Source organism: Littorina saxatilis, linkage group LG12 (genome assembly GCF_037325665.1).
Source record: "Littorina saxatilis isolate snail1 linkage group LG12, US_GU_Lsax_2.0, whole genome shotgun sequence".
Taxonomy (NCBI): domain Eukaryota; kingdom Metazoa; phylum Mollusca; class Gastropoda; order Littorinimorpha; family Littorinidae; genus Littorina; species Littorina saxatilis.
Window position 1 is genome coordinate 28,698,538 of NC_090256.1, and position 16,116 is coordinate 28,714,653.

The following is a 16,116-nucleotide window of genomic DNA, read 5'->3' on the forward strand; positions in this document are numbered from 1 at the left end:
CCGAAACCGCTTACACAACTTTGGCTTGCGTGCAAGGCGTCCAGTCTCATAACTCATAACTCATAACTCATAACTCATAACATTTTATTGATCCAACAAAGGAAATTAATTTAGTCATCAGCACATATAGGTCATTAATTGATAACTATAAAAGAATAAAAGAAGAAATTCATAAAACCCATGATAAAAATACCGAGGAACAACCCTGACTGCTAATCACCGAGCAGCTCGCCGAGCCTGGTGCACTCAACATGTGAGGTGGCAACGTCAGCAGTGGGCTCAGGTGTTGTTTACAGATGAGTCCCGCTTTTGCTTGGAACCTGCTGATGGTCGCATCCGAGTGTGAAGGCGTCGCGGAGAGCGCTTCGCAGAAGGCGCTGTTCTGGAACGACAGCGTTTTGGCGGAGGCTCTCCCAGGCAGCAGAGAAATATGCCCAGCATATGGCAAACATATGACATGGCATGTGGAAATCATATAGTAAAACCATATGTCAGTCATAGATAAATTGCAAATGGTTTTGGAATGGCTACCATATGGTTTTTAGGTGAAAATGACATGTCAAAAACACTAGTTTGCCACATCACAAGTGACATTGTCATATGGAAACCTCATTTACACCACATTACAAGTGACACTGACATATGGAAATCATTTGTTTGCCATATCACAAATGACATTGGCATATGCAAATTACATGGTTGCCATGAAACAAATTATATTGTTTGCTATATGTCATATGTTTACTGTATGAATGACATGTCTTCGTCATATGTTTGACCGATACTTCGAACCTCACAGACACACACTCAATCACACATTTTCACAACAAAAGACAAAACAACAGTCTGAAGATCATACTTTATATTCAATATCATAATAATAAGCCAACTTGTATCTTTTCTCCGTAAGGAATCAATGAAACAAAGTCACAGCAGGAATAATACTTCCAAGTCAGCCAAACACACACACATTAAGGGAAAAAAGGCTTTAAAGTTTAGTTTAAAAAACTAAAACAAAAAAATCGCATCACTTCAGGGTTGTACCTTGAGTGTGTGTGGTGAATAACCATCGCAGCACTGGGAATGTAATCTCTGCAGTATGATTTAAAAGACAAGTTCTGGATTGAGAACAATTAATCTGCTTTAAAATTTGGTTTCAGGATCATAATTATGTTATCTTAAGATAATCAGTTCTACACTCTGAATGTGGGTCAAGGTTTGTCACTCTTCAGCTTTCTGGATGATGCACAGGGGTGGTGTCTTGGACAGAACTTCTACCCCATCGCCAGAGTTTAGCACCACCGACTGTGCCGAAACAGATATCCCTGATCACGAAGATGTGTAAGCTTGATCGGCTGACATCTTGCAAGACTTTGTTACATGAGGCATGGTACCTGGAAAAAAAAGAGAAAAAATAGAACCTGATAGAATGAAGTGTAGTCAGAGGAAAATGTTAACCATTTGACAGTGTAAAATTGTATGATTGGAGGACACTACATGCTTTAACCTTCGCCGCAGCTCGCTAAATACATTCTTTGCAGCACGTCGTGAGTACCCATGTAACCATACTTCTCAAAGAAAGAAAAACATGCACGGGTAAACAAAACAAGAAAAAAGAAAAAAATACATAAATCAGGCTTTTCATTGAATTAGATTATCAAACTAAATATATTTCCGATTTTGTACTTACATTTATCTTTTACGTGTTGTGTAATTACGCACCAAGTTAATTCTTACCTGAAATAAACAGGAACCATAACTCAGCTTTTATTTTGACATCGAACCCACAATTATCTCCCTTACAATCGCGATTTTGTCTGAAAACTTCTGTGTACACATCGAAGGCCCAATCAGGGTTCCAATCTACAAATCCACTACTCAATGTGTATGGTTGAAAAGAACACAACCCCGAACTGGCCCCTTGCTTTCACATTACAGTCACCAGAAAGTCACATTACGCTGTTAGAAGTATGGTTACATAGTGTCTCACGACGTGCTGCGAAGATAGTCGATGTTTGACCTTTGTTTACTTAATTACCTGTCTATCAATTTTAATGCGGGTTTAGGAGATAAAAGATTTTTTAGGTGTTTGAGGCATTTACAAAAGCTCATTACAGAATTCCACATAGTTTTCGAGATATTCGCAATTAAAGTCCGGACTGTTACTAAAGTACTCACGACCTACGGCAAAGGTTAACAGAGATTTTTCGCAGACTTTTTTTTATCACCGCTTACTGATTGGTTAGCTATAGCCAAACTGCTCTTATCGCATTAGGAGGTAGCTCCGATAGCTGCACTGGCCTTCAAAGTCTGACAAGAATCGTCGCTTAAAAAACAAGTTTGAGCGTTTGCGCTGTTCACAAGGGCAGCAATTTTGATTTGATTTGGCGCTGACTAAAATTGTTTCAAGGTAGGGGGAAAGTTGGTACAAAGTCTGCCATATGAACAAAACTTAAGTCACAACCTGACTCACCAAAGAAAAAAGAAAAAATTGAGGTTGGGAGAGAGAGAAATGTTGAAGTTGAACAGTTTTTGATTTACAAGGCTAAGTGATCTATATGAATGGTTACTTACCTCAACTCAAAAAGCAAAGTCTTGTTTGTAGTTCAGAGTATGTTTGGCCTGACCAAAGCTGTTCATTACTGCCACCCTGAAAAGATATCACAGAAATAATTAATGCTTGATGAAGACATATATGCAATTGCACAAAACTCTTACAAAAAAAACCCATTCAGGTTACAGAACTAAAAATAAATCCTCTGAATAATAAAACTGAGAAAATTGAGCCTATTACTATGAGTATGGCTGGGGGACATTACATTCTTTTACATTTGATGAATAATTTTTTTTAAATGAATAAAATCTTTGAGAGAATTTGACAGTTAAGGTTCATAGAGACTGGTCTATTATGTTTTCTCAAATTACTGGACATAACTCTCACACACACACAAAGAAAAAAAGGTAAAAAGGGTTGGAGCAAGCTGACAATCACTCAAAAACTGCACTGAAAGGAGTTGAAATAAATTGATGAATAATCACACCGACACAAAACTATATCCCTGCCTAGATTTTCAGATCATCTGAAAACATTTAAGCGCTGTTCACATGACAGACGAGCAAACAACTTTCCCCCGACTCGAAGTCGTTTGAAAATACCTCCTGGGTTGTCGGCAAAAAGTCAGCCATGTGAACAGCCCCAGCAATTTATAAACAATTAAGGTAAGACTTAGCAGCGACTCCAAAAACTGCTGGACTTGGCCGTGGAATGACAAAGATATTCCGCAGACTTTTCTTATTGTCGCTTACTGATTGGTTAGCTATAGCAAAACTATCGCCAAACTGCTCTTACGGCATTAGGAGGTAGCTCCGATATCTGCACTGGTATTCAAAGTCGGACAAGAATCGTCACTTAAAACAAGTTTGAGCGTTTTTGCTGTTCACAAGGGCAGCAATTTTGATTTGATTTGGCGCTGACTAAAATTGTTTCAAGGTAGGGGGAAAGTTGGTACAAAGTCTGCCATATGAACAAAACTTAAGTCACAACCTGACTCACCAAAGAAAAAAGAAAAAATTGAGGTTGGGAGAGAGAGAAATGTTGAAGTTGAACAGTTTTTGATTTACAAGGCTAAGTGATATATATGGTTACTTACCTCAAGTCAAAAAGCAAGGTCTTGTTTGTAGTTCAAAGTATGTTTGGCCTGACCAAAGCTGCTTATTACTGCCACCCTGAAAAGATATCACAGAAATAATTAATGCTTGATGAAGACATATGCAATTGCACAAAACTCTTACCAAAAAACACCATTCAGGTTACAGAACTAAACATAAATCCTCTGAATAATAAAACTGAGAAAATTGAGCCTATTACTATGAGTATGGCTGGGGGACACTACATTCTTTTACATTTGATGAATAATTTTTTTTAAATGAATAAAATCTTTGAGAGAATTTGACAGTTAAGGTTCATAGAGACTGGTCTATTATGTTTTCTCAAATTACTGGACATAACTCTCACACAAACACAAAGAAAAAAAGGTAAAAAGGGTAGGAGCAAGCTGACAATCACTCAAAAACTGCACTGAAAGGAGTTGAAATAAATTGATGAATAATCACACCGACACAAAACTATATCCCTGCCTAGATTTTCAGATCATCTGAAAACATTTAAGCGCTGTTCACATGACAGACGAGCAAACAACTTTCCCCCGACTCGAAGTCGTTTGAAAATACCTCCTGGGTTGTCGGCAAAAAGTCAGCCATGTGAACAGCCCCAGCAATTTATAAACAATTAAGGTAAGACTTAGCAGCGACTCCAAAAACTGCTGGACTTGGCAGTGGAATGACAAAGATATTCCGCAGACTTTTCTTATCGCCGCTTACTGATTGGTTAGCTATAGCAAAACTATCGCCAAACTGCTCCTACTGCATTAGGAGGTAGCTCCGATATCTGCACTGGTATTCAAAGTCGGACAAGAATCGTCGCTTAAAACAAGTTTGAGCGTTTTTGCTGTTCACAAGGGCAGCAATTTTGATTTGATTTGGCGCTGACTAAAATTGTTTCAAGGTAGGGGGAAAGTTGGTACAAAGTCTGCCATATGAACAAAACTTAAGTCACAACCTGACTCACCAAAGAAAAAAGAAAAAATTGAGGTTGGGAGAGAGAGAAATGTTGAAGTTGAACAGTTTTTGATTTACAAGGCTAAGTGATATATATATGAATGGTTACTTACCTCAAGTCAAAAAGCAAGGTCTTGTTTGTAGTTCAAAGTATGTTTGGCCTGACCAAAGCTGCTTATTACTGCCACCCTGAAAAGATATCACAGAAATAATTAGTGCTTGATGAAGACATATGCAATTGCACAAGAAACAAAAAAACCCATTCAGGTTACAGAACTAAAAATAAATCCTCTGAATAATAAAACTGAGAAAATTGAGCCTATTACTATGAGTATGGCTGGGGGACACTACATTCTTTTACATTTGATGAATAATTTTTTTTAAATGAATAAAATCTTTGAGAGAATTTGACAGTTAAGGTTCATAGAGACTGGTCTATTATGTTTTCTCAAATTACTGGACATAACTCTCACACAAACACAAAGAAAAAAAGGTAAAAAGGGTTGGAGCAAGCTGACAATCACTCAAAAACTGCACTGAAAGGAGTTGAAATAAATTGATGAATAATCACACCGACACAAAACTATATCCCTGCCTAGATTTTCAGATCATCTGAAAACATTTAAGCGCTGTTCACATGACAGACGAGCAAACAACTTTCCCCCGACTCGAAGTCGTTTGAAAATACCTCCTGGGTTGTCGGCAAAAAGTCAGCCATGTGAACAGCCCCAGCAATTTATAAACAATTAAGGTAAGACTTAGCAGCGACTCCAAAAACTGCTGGACTTGGCAGTGGAATGACAAAGATATTCCGCAGACTTTTCTTATCGCCGCTTACTGATTGGTTAGCTATAGCAAAACTATCGCCAAACTGCTCCTACTGCATTAGGAGGTAGCTCCGATATCTGCACTGGTATTCAAAGTCGGACAAGAATCGTCGCTTAAAACAAGTTTGAGCGTTTTTGCTGTTCACAAGGGCAGCAATTTTGATTTGATTTGGCGCTGACTAAAATTGTTTCAAGGTAGGGGGAAAGTTGGTACAAAGTCTGCCATATGAACAAAACTTAAGTCACAACCTGACTCACCAAAGAAAAAAGAAAAAATTGAGGTTGGGAGAGAGAGAAATGTTGAAGTTGAACAGTTTTTGATTTACAAGGCTAAGTGATATATATATGAATGGTTACTTACCTCAAGTCAAAAAGCAAGGTCTTGTTTGTAGTTCAAAGTATGTTTGGCCTGACCAAAGCTGCTTATTACTGCCACCCTGAAAAGATATCACAGAAATAATTAGTGCTTGATGAAGACATATGCAATTGCACAAGAAACAAAAAAACCCATTCAGGTTACAGAACTAAAAATAAATCCTCTGAATAATAAAACTGAGAAAATTGAGCCTATTACTATGAGTATGGCTGGGGGACACTACATTCTTTTACATTTGATGAATAATTTTTTTTAAATGAATAAAATCTTTGAGAGAATTTGACAGTTAAGGTTCATAGAGACTGGTCTATTATGTTTTCTCAAATTACTGGACATAACTCTCACACAAACACAAAGAAAAAAAGGTAAAAAGGGTTGGAGCAAGCTGACAATCACTCAAAAACTGCACTGAAAGGAGTTGAAATAAATTGATGAATAATCACACCGACACAAAACTATATCCCTGCCTAGATTTTCAGATCATCTGAAAACATTTAAGCGCTGTTCACATGACAGACGAGCAAACAACTTTCCCCCGACTCGAAGTCGTTTGAAAATACCTCCTGGGTTGTCGGCAAAAAGTCAGCCATGTGAACAGCCCCAGCAATTTATAAACAATTAAGGTAAGACTTAGCAGCGACTCCAAAAACTGCTGGACTTGGCAGTGGAATGACAAAGATATTCCGCAGACTTTTCTTATCGCCGCTTACTGATTGGTTAGCTATAGCAAAACTATCGCCAAACTGCTCTTACTGCATTAGGAGGTAGCTCCGATATCTGCACTGGTATTCAAAGTCGGACAAGAATCGTCGCTTAAAACAAGTTTGAGCGTTTTTGCTGTTCACAAGGGCAGCAATTTTGATTTGATTTGGCGCTGACTAAAATTGTTTCAAGTAGGGGGAAAGTTGGTACAAAGTCTGCCATATGAACAAAACTTAAGTCACAACCTGACTCACCAAAGAAAAAAGAAAAAATTGAGGTTGGGAGAGAGAGAGAAATGTTGAAGTTGAACAGTTTTTGATTTACAAGGCTAAGTGATATATATGAATGGTTACTTACCTCAACTCAAAAAGCAAGGTCTTGTTTGTAGTTCAAAGTATGTTTGGCCTGACCAAAGCTGCTTATTACTGCCACCCTGAAAAGATATCACAGAAATAATTAATGCTTGACGAAGACATATGCAATTGCACAAGAAACAAAAAAACACCATTCAGGTTACAGAACTAAAAATAAATCCTCTGAATAATAAAACTGAGAAAATTGAGCCTATTACTATGAGTATGGCTGGGGGACACTACATTCTTTTACATTTGATGAATATTTCTTTTAAATGAATAAAATCTTTGAGAGAATTTGACAGTTAAGGTTCATAGAGACTGGTCTATTTATGTTTTCTCAAATTACTGGACATAACTCTCACAAAAACACAAAGAAAAAAAGGTAAAAAGGGTAGGAGCGAGCTGACAATCACTCAAAAACTGCACTGAAAGGAGTTGAAATAAATTGATGAATAATCACACCGACACAAAACTATATCCCTGCCTAGATTTTCAGATCATCTGAAAACATTTAAGCGCTGTTCACATGACAGACGAGCAAACAACTTTCCCCCGACTCGAAGTCGTTTGAAAATACCTCCTGGGTTGTCGGCAAAAAGTCAGCCATGTGAACAGCTCCAGCAATTTATAAACAATTAAGGTAAGACTTAGCAGCGACTCCAAAAACTGCTGGACTTGGCCGTGGAATGACAAAGATATTCCGCAGACTTTTCTTATCGCCGCTTACTGATTGGTTAGCTATAGCAAAACTATCGCCAAACTGCTCTTACTGCATTAGGAGGTAGCTCCGATAGCTGCACTGGTATTCAAAGTCGGACAAGAATCGTCGCTTAAAACAAGTTTGAGCGTTTTTGCTGTTCACAAGGGCAGCAATTTTGATTTGATTTGGCGCTGACTAAAATTGTTTCAAGGTAGGGGGAAAGTTGGTACAAAGTCTGCCATATGAACAAAACTTAAGTCACAACCTGACTCACCAAAGAAAAAAGAAAAAATTGAGGTTGGGAGAGAGAGAAATGTTGAAGTTGAACAGTTTTTGATTTACAAGGCTAAGTGATATATATGGTTACTTACCTCAAGTCAAAAAGCAAGGTCTTGTTTGTAGTTCAAAGTATGTTTGGCCTGACCAAAGCTGCTTATTACTGCCACCCTGAAAAGATATCACAGAAATAATTAATGCTTGATGAAGACATATGCAATTGCACAAAACTCTTACCAAAAAACACCATTCAGGTTACAGAACTAAACATAAATCCTCTGAATAATAAAACTGAGAAAATTGAGCCTATTACTATGAGTATGGCTGGGGGACACTACATTCTTTTACATTTGATGAATAATTTTTTTTAAATGAATAAAATCTTTGAGAGAATTTGACAGTTAAGGTTCATAGAGACTGGTCTATTATGTTTTCTCAAATTACTGGACATAACTCTCACACAAACACAAAGAAAAAAAGGTAAAAAGGGTAGGAGCAAGCTGACAATCACTCAAAAACTGCACTGAAAGGAGTTGAAATAAATTGATGAATAATCACACCGACACAAAACTATATCCCTGCCTAGATTTTCAGATCATCTGAAAACATTTAAGCGCTGTTCACATGACAGACGAGCAAACAACTTTCCCCCGACTCGAAGTCGTTTGAAAATACCTCCTGGGTTGTCGGCAAAAAGTCAGCCATGTGAACAGCCCCAGCAATTTATAAACAATTAAGGTAAGACTTAGCAGCGACTCCAAAAACTGCTGGACTTGGCAGTGGAATGACAAAGATATTCCGCAGACTTTTCTTATCGCCGCTTACTGATTGGTTAGCTATAGCAAAACTATCGCCAAACTGCTCCTACTGCATTAGGAGGTAGCTCCGATATCTGCACTGGTATTCAAAGTCGGACAAGAATCGTCGCTTAAAACAAGTTTGAGCGTTTTTGCTGTTCACAAGGGCAGCAATTTTGATTTGATTTGGCGCTGACTAAAATTGTTTCAAGGTAGGGGGAAAGTTGGTACAAAGTCTGCCATATGAACAAAACTTAAGTCACAACCTGACTCACCAAAGAAAAAAGAAAAAATTGAGGTTGGGAGAGAGAGAAATGTTGAAGTTGAACAGTTTTTGATTTACAAGGCTAAGTGATATATATATGAATGGTTACTTACCTCAAGTCAAAAAGCAAGGTCTTGTTTGTAGTTCAAAGTATGTTTGGCCTGACCAAAGCTGCTTATTACTGCCACCCTGAAAAGATATCACAGAAATAATTAGTGCTTGATGAAGACATATGCAATTGCACAAGAAACAAAAAAACCCATTCAGGTTACAGAACTAAAAATAAATCCTCTGAATAATAAAACTGAGAAAATTGAGCCTATTACTATGAGTATGGCTGGGGGACACTACATTCTTTTACATTTGATGAATAATTTTTTTTAAATGAATAAAATCTTTGAGAGAATTTGACAGTTAAGGTTCATAGAGACTGGTCTATTATGTTTTCTCAAATTACTGGACATAACTCTCACACAAACACAAAGAAAAAAAGGTAAAAAGGGTTGGAGCAAGCTGACAATCACTCAAAAACTGCACTGAAAGGAGTTGAAATAAATTGATGAATAATCACACCGACACAAAACTATATCCCTGCCTAGATTTTCAGATCATCTGAAAACATTTAAGCGCTGTTCACATGACAGACGAGCAAACAACTTTCCCCTGACTCGAAGTCGTTTGAAAATACCTCCTGGGTTGTCGGCAAAAAGTCAGCCATGTGAACAGCCCCAGCAATTTATAAACAATTAAGGTAAGACTTAGCAGCGACTCCAAAAACTGCTGGACTTGGCAGTGGAATGACAAAGATATTCCGCAGACTTTTCTTATCGCCGCTTACTGATTGGTTAGCTATAGCAAAACTATCGCCAAACTGCTCCTACTGCATTAGGAGGTAGCTCCGATATCTGCACTGGTATTCAAAGTCGGACAAGAATCGTCGCTTAAAACAAGTTTGAGCGTTTTTGCTGTTCACAAGGGCAGCAATTTTGATTTGATTTGGCGCTGACTAAAATTGTTTCAAGGTAGGGGGAAAGTTGGTACAAAGTCTGCCATATGAACAAAACTTAAGTCACAACCTGACTCACCAAAGAAAAAAGAAAAAATTGAGGTTGGGAGAGAGAGAAATGTTGAAGTTGAACAGTTTTTGATTTACAAGGCTAAGTGATATATATATGAATGGTTACTTACCTCAAGTCAAAAAGCAAGGTCTTGTTTGTAGTTCAAAGTATGTTTGGCCTGACCAAAGCTGCTTATTACTGCCACCCTGAAAAGATATCACAGAAATAATTAGTGCTTGATGAAGACATATGCAATTGCACAAGAAACAAAAAAACCCATTCAGGTTACAGAACTAAAAATAAATCCTCTGAATAATAAAACTGAGAAAATTGAGCCTATTACTATGAGTATGGCTGGGGGACACTACATTCTTTTACATTTGATGAATAATTTTTTTTAAATGAATAAAATCTTTGAGAGAATTTGACAGTTAAGGTTCATAGAGACTGGTCTATTATGTTTTCTCAAATTACTGGACATAACTCTCACACAAACACAAAGAAAAAAAGGTAAAAAGGGTTGGAGCAAGCTGACAATCACTCAAAAACTGCACTGAAAGGAGTTGAAATAAATTGATGAATAATCACACCGACACAAAACTATATCCCTGCCTAGATTTTCAGATCATCTGAAAACATTTAAGCGCTGTTCACATGACAGACGAGCAAACAACTTTCCCCCGACTCGAAGTCGTTTGAAAATACCTCCTGGGTTGTCGGCAAAAAGTCAGCCATGTGAACAGCCCCAGCAATTTATAAACAATTAAGGTAAGACTTAGCAGCGACTCCAAAAACTGCTGGACTTGGCAGTGGAATGACAAAGATATTCCGCAGACTTTTCTTATCGCCGCTTACTGATTGGTTAGCTATAGCAAAACTATCGCCAAACTGCTCTTACTGCATTAGGAGGTAGCTCCGATATCTGCACTGGTATTCAAAGTCGGACAAGAATCGTCGCTTAAAACAAGTTTGAGCGTTTTTGCTGTTCACAAGGGCAGCAATTTTGATTTGATTTGGCGCTGACTAAAATTGTTTCAAGTAGGGGGAAAGTTGGTACAAAGTCTGCCATATGAACAAAACTTAAGTCACAACCTGACTCACCAAAGAAAAAAGAAAAAATTGAGGTTGGGAGAGAGAGAGAAATGTTGAAGTTGAACAGTTTTTGATTTACAAGGCTAAGTGATATATATGAATGGTTACTTACCTCAACTCAAAAAGCAAGGTCTTGTTTGTAGTTCAAAGTATGTTTGGCCTGACCAAAGCTGCTTATTACTGCCACCCTGAAAAGATATCACAGAAATAATTAATGCTTGACGAAGACATATGCAATTGCACAAGAAACAAAAAAACACCATTCAGGTTACAGAACTAAAAATAAATCCTCTGAATAATAAAACTGAGAAAATTGAGCCTATTACTATGAGTATGGCTGGGGGACACTACATTCTTTTACATTTGATGAATATTTCTTTTAAATGAATAAAATCTTTGAGAGAATTTGACAGTTAAGGTTCATAGAGACTGGTCTATTTATGTTTTCTCAAATTACTGGACATAACTCTCACAAAAACACAAAGAAAAAAAGGTAAAAAGGGTAGGAGCGAGCTGACAATCACTCAAAAACTGCACTGAAAGGAGTTGAAATAAATTGATGAATAATCACACCGACACAAAACTATATCCCTGCCTAGATTTTCAGATCATCTGAAAACATTTAAGCGCTGTTCACATGACAGACGAGCAAACAACTTTCCCCCGACTCGAAGTCGTTTGAAAATACCTCCTGGGTTGTCGGCAAAAAGTCAGCCATGTGAACAGCTCCAGCAATTTATAAACAATTAAGGTAAGACTTAGCAGCGACTCCAAAAACTGCTGGACTTGGCCGTGGAATGACAAAGATATTCCGCAGACTTTTCTTATCGCCGCTTACTGATTGGTTAGCTATAGCAAAACTATCGCCAAACTGCTCTTACTGCATTAGGAGGTAGCTCCGATAGCTGCACTGGTATTCAAAGTCGGACAAGAATCGTCGCTTAAAACAAGTTTGAGCGTTTTTGCTGTTCACAAGGGCAGCAATTTTGATTTGATTTGGCGCTGACTAAAATTGTTTCAAGGTAGGGGGAAAGTTGGTACAAAGTCTGCCATATGAACAAAACTTAAGTCACAACCTGACTCACCAAAGAAAAAAGAAAAAATTGAGGTTGGGAGAGAGAGAGAAATGTTGAAGTTGAACAGTTTTTGATTTACAAGGCTAAGTGATATATATGAATGGTTACTTACCTCAACTCAAAAAGCAAGGTCTTGTTTGTAGTTCAAAGTATGTTTGGCCTGACCAAAGCTGCTTATTACTGCCACCCTGAAAAGATATCACAGAAATAATTAATGCTTGATGAAGACATATGCAATTGCACAAGAAACAAAAAAACACCATTCAGGTTACAGAACTAAAAATAAATCCTCTGAATAATAAAACTGAGAAAATTGAGCCTATTACTATGAGTATGGCTGGGGGACACTACATTCTTTTACATTTGATGAATATTTCTTTTAAATGAATAAAATCTTTGAGAGAATTTGACAGTTAAGGTTCATAGAGACTGGTCTATTTATGTTTTCTCAAATTACTGGACATAACTCTCACAAAAACACAAAGAAAAAAAGGTAAAAAGGGTAGGAGCGAGCTGACAATCACTCAAAAACTGCACTGAAAGGAGTTGAAATAAATTGATGAATAATCACACCGACACAAAACTATATCCCTGCCTAGATTTTCAGATCATCTGAAAACATTTAAGCGCTGTTCACATGACAGACGAGCAAACAACTTTCCCCCGACTCGAAGTCGTTTGAAAATACCTCCTGGGTTGTCGGCAAAAAGTCAGCCATGTGAACAGCCCCAGCAATTTATAAACAATTAAGGTAAGACTTAGCAGCGACTCCAAAAACTGCTGGACTTGGCCGTGGAATGACAAAGATATTCCGCAGACTTTTCTTATCGCCGCTTACTGATTGGTTAGCTATAGCAAAACTATCGCCAAACTGCTCTTACTGCATTAGGAGGTAGCTCCGATAGCTGCACTGGTATTCAAAGTCGAACAAGAATCGTCGCTTAAAACAAGTTTGAGCGTTTTTGCTGTTCACAAGGGCAGCAATTTTGATTTGATTTGGCGCTGACTAAAATTGTTTCAAGGTAGGGGGAAAGTTGGTACAAAGTCTGCCATATGAACAAAACTTAAGTCACAACCTGACTCACCAAAGAAAAAAGAAAAAATTGAGGTTGGGAGAGAGAGAGAAATGTTGAAGTTGAACAGTTTTTGATTTACAAGGCTAAGTGATATATATGAATGGTTACTTACCTCAACTCAAAAAGCAAGGTCTTGTTTGTAGTTCAAAGTATGTTTGGCCTGACCAAAGCTGCTTATTACTGCCACCCTGAAAAGATATCACAGAAATAATTAATGCTTGATGAAGACATATGCAATTGCACAAAACTCTTACAAAAAAACACCATTCAGGTTACAGAACTAAACATAAATCCTCTGAATAATAAAACTGAGAAAATTGAGCCTATTACTATGAGTATGGCTGGGGGACACTACATTCTTTTACATTTGATGAATATTTCTTTTAAATGAATAAAATCTTTGAGAGAATTTAACAGTTAAGGTTCATAGAGACTGGTCTATTATGTTTTCTCAAATTACTGGACATAACTCTCACACAAACACAAAGAAAAAAAGGTAAAAAGGGTAGGAGCGAGCTGACAGTCACTCAAAAACTGCACTGAAAGGAGTTGAAATAAATTGATGAATAATCACACCGACACAAAACTATATCCCTGCCTAGATTTTCAGATCATCTGAAAACATTTAAGCGCTGTTCACATGACAGACGAGCAAACAACTTTCCCCCGACTCGAAGTCGTTTGAAAATACCTCCTGGGTTGTCGGCAAAAAGTCAGCCATGTGAACAGCCCCAGCAATTTATAAACAATTAAGGTAAGACTTAGCAGCGACTCCAAAAACTGCTGGACTTGGCCGTGGAATGACAAAGATATTCCTCAGACTTTTCTTATCGCCGCTTACTGATTGGTTAGCTATAGCAAAACTATCGCCAAACTGCTCTTACTGCATTAGGAGGTAGCTCCGATAGCTGCACTGGTATTCAAAGTCGGACAAGAATTGTCGTTTAAAACACGTTTGAGCATTTTTGCTGTTCACAAGTGCAGCAATTTTGATTTGATTTGGCGCTGACTAAAATTGTTTCAAGGTAGGGGGAAAGTTGGTACAAAGTCTGCCATATGAACAAAACTTAAGTCACAACCTGACTCACCAAAGAGAAAATAAAAAATTGAGGTTGGGAGAGAGAGAAATCTTGAAGTTGAACGGTTATTGATTGATGAGGCAGAGCGATATGAATGGTTACTTACCTCGGCTCAATACGCAAGGTCCTGTTTGTAATTCAGACAGAGTATGTTTGAACTGACCGAAGCTGTTCAGTACCGCCACCTTGAAAAAATATCACAGAAATAGTTAACACTTGATGAAGATGCAATTTACATTTGATGGATGACATTTTTTTAAATGAAGACAGAAAAAAATCTTTAAAAAGTCCACACTTGTTCATCAATGAAAACAAAATTGGAATGTATAATCAGTAGATTAGAATCCAGAAGTTTACCAAGAGACAGGAAGCTGATAAATGTTAAATGAGAATGTAAAAAACTACCATCTAATTCGCAGGTTATACATACATTTGTTTACTTCAACAAAAAATCGGGTTGGTTGAATTTTGTCATCGTGTGTAATGTAGATCAGCTCGCGAATAAAATATTATTCAATCACTATCAATATCATGAATATGAAAAGCAGAGTCTCGTCTACTTGTGAACAATGTTTCAAACTGATTGGATTATATTTGAAGCGAACGGGTAAGACATGTGTTAGCAACCTCCCCGATTTTTGTTGTGTGACCAGCGAATCGGAGCATTTTCACACTTTTAGTTTTACTGTTTTAGTTTTACAACTTCAATTCTAAAAAGCAAACCACAACATCAATCAACATCATGTTTTTGGAAAAGTTAGTTGACTCACACCTCGTTCAGAAAAAACAAACTTGGATGAATAGAACAGTGTTCTTGTCTTGGCAAAAAATAAAATAAAATCGAGACTGTGACTGTGTCTGTGAGGCCCCGGCCCTCCCATCATCAGTCATCAAATTCGAAATCAAATTCTTCCATCAGTTAATTCACTTAGTACTTCGTGAGACAATCAATCTTCATTTTAGAATGAAAGACAAGGATTACCTTACATCCAATAAGCAACTCAAAATACAAGGCAGGAAGATAAAAGGGTGAATAACGCCAAAACATGTGGCATAATAAATTTAGCGCCAACCGGAAGTCAAGTGAGAACATTAATTAACAAGGGAAATAACTGAAAGATATTGCTCTTTGCAGTTGTTATTGTCTCCCTTAAAACAAACGGCTCACTGATCTAAACATAATGAGTGTAAATGCTCAGTTGACCAAAAAACAAAACTTCAGCAACTTTTTTCTACAAACAATTTTTTTTGTTTGTTATAGAAGGTTGGCAGTCTTTTTGTTTTTGGATTTATTTTATCAAATAAAAAAAATAAAAAAAGGCTGAGAACAAATTTTATGATAAAAATTTAATAAAAATCTGATATATAAAATAAAAATATTTGATTAAAAATAAAATGTATTCTGTAAACCCAAACTGTCTAAAAAAAACTTTAAAAATAACCGAATACAGGTTTTAATGCAATTAAAATTCTAAATAAAAAAATGTCACCAAGAAGAATGATTAATTTTTATCTCAAAATGTCAAAATTAAATACAGGTAAAAAATAAAAAAAAAATAAAAAAAGTGTTTTTCTAAAGAACAAACATAAATGCACGGTATTAAATTAGGAAAACAAAGATTGCAATCACCTTTTCAAATAAGCGTGGTGAAATCGTTTCGACTGCGACAATCTGCGTAAAAGTTGGCGAAATGTAAGGCGTGAATAGCGAAGGTGTCACGCATTCCAGCATGAAAAAGAAAAAAAACCCGCATGCAGGATCATGGTGGCTGGGAACGCTCACCTTATAAAATATAGTCAAACTCAGACAGCAAACTTC

At 37.1% G+C, this 16,116-nt stretch overlaps 1 long non-coding RNA gene across 1 annotated transcript; it reads right to left on the reverse strand.

Moving 5' to 3' along the window:
- Window positions 1-847: 847 nt before the first annotated feature.
- On the reverse strand, window positions 848-15,473 carry LOC138981678 (uncharacterized). Its single transcript, XR_011460689.1, has 6 exons — window positions 15,280-15,473; window positions 14,404-14,482; window positions 13,331-13,406; window positions 12,255-12,330; window positions 2,575-2,650; window positions 848-1,394 (listed from the first exon to the last, which is right to left on the reverse strand). It is a non-coding gene; the product is annotated as an uncharacterized lncRNA (long non-coding RNA).
- Window positions 15,474-16,116: the final 643 nt, after the last annotated feature.